This window comes from Cebus imitator, unplaced genomic scaffold (genome assembly GCF_001604975.1).
Source record: "Cebus imitator isolate Cc_AM_T3 unplaced genomic scaffold, Cebus_imitator-1.0 Scaffold343, whole genome shotgun sequence".
In the NCBI taxonomy this organism is placed as follows: Eukaryota; Metazoa; Chordata; class Mammalia; order Primates; family Cebidae; genus Cebus; species Cebus imitator.
Window position 1 is genome coordinate 917,222 of NW_016107658.1, and position 3,693 is coordinate 920,914.

The 3,693-nt window shown below is 40.2% G+C and overlaps 1 protein-coding gene across 2 annotated transcripts in view; it reads left to right on the forward strand.

Annotated features, from left to right (window-relative positions):
* Positions 1-761: 761 nt before the first annotated feature.
* Positions 762-3,693, forward strand: part of NOX1 (NADPH oxidase 1) — a 25,101-nt gene continuing 22,169 nt past the window's right edge. For both annotated transcript variants that reach the window (XM_017505866.2, XM_017505867.2), the window contains exon 1: positions 762-1,404. The gene's annotated coding sequence lies outside the window, so the exon portion shown is untranslated. The remainder of the gene's footprint in view (positions 1,405-3,693) is intronic.

The following is a 3,693-nucleotide window of genomic DNA, read 5'->3' on the forward strand; positions in this document are numbered from 1 at the left end:
AGCATTTATTGATCTCTTACTAAGCACCAAGCATTGCATTAATCACTTTACACGCATTATCTGACGTAAGCCTCATAGCATTACCATAAAGTAGGTCCTGTTATTATCCTCATTTTACGGGTGAAGAAATTGAGGTTTAGAAAAGTTAAATCACATGTCTGTCTAAGATTACAGAGCTATTAACTGGTAATGCTACAACTTGACTCCAATATCACACTTTAAATTACTATGCTATAGTACTAAAGGTGTGTGAGTGGTCTAGATCTAGGGAATGTGAATAGGCCATGCCCTGGGCTAAAGGCTCTTTGCCTGTTGTGCTGAGATGGTTCTGACTCATAATGGGTCGAGGGATATATACTAGAGGCATCCCAGTGCCCTGGAGACCCGTCGAATTACAGACTAGCATCCCCAAACTTGGGCTAAAGACCAGTTGGTTGGTCCCCAAGGCAATGGGCCGTGAGTTCCAAATTTCACCTTTAGCCAACACAGAGATGGAACTTGGGAAAGGCAAAAGCAGTCTTAAGAGCTCAAACAACTCCAAAGGAACAATAGATTAATCTGAAAAAATACTCACAATCTGAAAACAGGAAAATGTGTGTCAGGGTGTAATTAAAAAGGCAGGCCCATCTGGAATGGTTTAGTTCTTTTCAGATGAGTATTGTTATAGATGCTAAATTTGTTCTTTGTTTCTTCAGATATCCATTTATTCACTTATTGCTATCTTTTAGGTGCAACAGTTTCAATGGTCTAGTCCAAGAATTGGCAAATGTTTCTGTAAAAAGCTAGATAGTACATATTTCAGGCTTTGCAAGCCATATGGTCTCTGTCCTAACTACTCTCCTCCTTCATTGTATCACAAAAACAGCCATAAACAATACAGAAATGAGTAGGAGTGGCTAAGTTCCAATACCACTTTATTTATGGTCACTGAAATTTGAATTTCATATAACTTTCACATGCCACAAAATATTCTTCTTCTTTTGATTTTCTCAACCATTAGAAAATGTGAAAATGTAAAATATAAACACCATTATGAACCTGCAGGCTGTTGCAAAACAGGTAATGGGCCACGGGCCTCAGTTTGCTGATTCTGCTCTGGTCTAATGCATGTCTCAAAGTGCTAAGTCACTCTGAAAGTCAGTTAGATTCTGGCAGGATTGTACTCACTTAAAATGAAAACAGGTAAACACAAAATAGCCAGAATGGCGACACTATTCCTATCCCTACTATTCCTATTCCTATCCCGTATTTACTCCTTCCCATACCCAAATTTCACTGTATTCTTTGCATGTTTTATTCTTCCTCTAGGCTGTTTGGTTGGGGCTGAATGTTTTCCTCTTTGTGGATGCTTTCCTGAAATATGAGAAGGCCGACAAGTACTACTACACAAGAGAAATCCTTGGGGTGAGTATCACGATTGTATGGATAAAATCTCTATTTTTTTCTTATCTCTGATTCCAGCTTCTTTGTGACCCAATGCCCTGATATCTTCCAGGGCTAAGGTTGCCAGAAAAAGTACAGAATGCCCAACTGACTTTGAGTTTCAGATAAATGACAAATTATTTTTTGATATAAGTATGTTCCAAATATTGCATGGAACACAGGTATACTAAAATATTGATTTAAAAATATCTGAAGTTCAAATTTAGCTTAACATCCAGTATTTTTTAAAAATTTCCATTATTACATTGTAATATATAAGCATCCTGTATTTTTATTTAATAAATCTGATAACCCCATTTAAGGTACACTCCCAAGACCTAATAAAGGAAACGTTCAATAAAGAAAACTATTAGTCAGTGGTTTTCTTTTTTTTTTTTTTTTTTTGAAGACAGAGTTTCACCATGTTGGCCAGGCTGGTCTTGAACTCCTGACTTCAGGTGATCCACCTGCCTCGGCCTCCCAAAGTGCTGAGATTACAGGCGTGAGCCACCACGCCCGGCCTAGGCAGTGGTTTTCAAACAGGTTTCCAGAAACTCAGGTGTTCCTACAAGGCATGAGGAGAAGGCTAACTGGGTAGTGCTTTTGCTCCTGCCCCTGTTTCAACCAAAGCAGCCTGTATCTATCTATGAACACCTGCTCACACTTTTAAGAAGAATTTGCTTTTTTAAAAAGAAGGAAAGTAAAAAAGAAAAAACAAACACAACATGAAAGCCACTACTGTCATGGAAACATATCTCTCTTTCAAATAGGAGGGATAGTTAGAAGAGTTTCATGGGTGCTACAGAATTCAAAGCCTGCAGAAAGGATGGCTCAGGTCAAGGTTACAGAATAGAGAAGCTTGGGGAAGTGGCAGATCAAAAACAGAAGAGGGCAGGAGGGAGTGGGTAGGGCGCATGGGTGTGGAGGTGACTAGAAGGAAGCGTGGAGTTGAGGACAGTTCTCTCACAGGGTGAGGAACCCGGACACTGTCTGGTTAAAAGAGCGTATTTGACTGCTACTTCTAGTCTATTATGCAATAACAGGTAGGAGATTTTAAATCACTTTCATCTTGACAGTGTTTTTTTTTTTTTTTTCAGTAGCTTTCAGTATCCTCCCAATATACATGTTTAAAGACAGCCTGTCCTTTTAAAAAATTTCTTTTTTCTCTCCATAATCAAAGAATCCATGTTGAGATCACAACTAATTTGAATGTTCTGTTCATGGTTTATTTCACCCTGCTGTTTTCCATTTTAAATGTTCATCCTTGATCCTTCTTTAGAAACTTTAACTCCAAAGGAGGTATTAATTTGCTTTAAAAATAGCTTTTTACTAAGAGAATGATGCAACAAATGTGACTAGTTATTAACAGCTTGATTACTTCATGACCCAAACGTCAGCAGCAGAAAAATAAATTATGCTGATGTCCCGTGGACATTTCATTTTTTAAAAAATTATTTTAAAATTGTTTATATATGTAGGGGGTATAAGTGCAGGTCTCTTTCTTTCCTTCTTTCCTTTCTTTCTTTCTTCTTTCTTTCTTTCTCCCCTCCCTTCCTCCCCCCTCCTTCATTCTCCCCTCTCTCCCTCCCTCCCTCTCTGCCTTCCTCCCTCCGTCTCTTCCTTCCTTCCTTCCTCCTTCCTTCCTTCCTTCTTTCTTTTCATTCTCTTTCTCTTGAGACAAGGTCTTTCTCTGTTACCCAGGCTGGTGTGCAGTGGCATGATCATGGCTCACTGCAGCCTCAACTCTCCCAGGCTTAAGCCATCCTCCCACCTCAGCGTCCTGATTAGCTGGGATCACAGGTGTGTGCCACCAAGCCTGGCTAGTTAAACAATTTTTTTTTTTGTTGAGATAGGGTCTCCCTGTGTTGCTCAGGCTGGTCTCTAAACTCCTGGGCTCAAGTGATATTGCCACCTCGGCCTCCCAAAGGCCGAGTATTACAGGTATGAGCACCGTGCCCAGCCACAAGTGCAAGCTTCTTATATGCATATACTGTGTAGTGATGAAGTCTGGGTTTTTAGTGTACCTAGCACCTGAATAGTGATCATTGTACCCAATGGGTAATTTTTCAACCCTCACTCCCCACTGCCCTCCTACTTTTGTAGTCTCCAATGTCCATTATTCCACTCTGTAGGACATTTTATTTTTTAAAGCCCTATTTTAAAAAATTAATTATCGCCGGGTGCGGTGGCTCAAGCCTGTAATCCCAGCACTTTGGGAGGCCGAGGCGGGTGGATCACGAGGTCAAGAGATCGAGACCATCCTGGTCAACA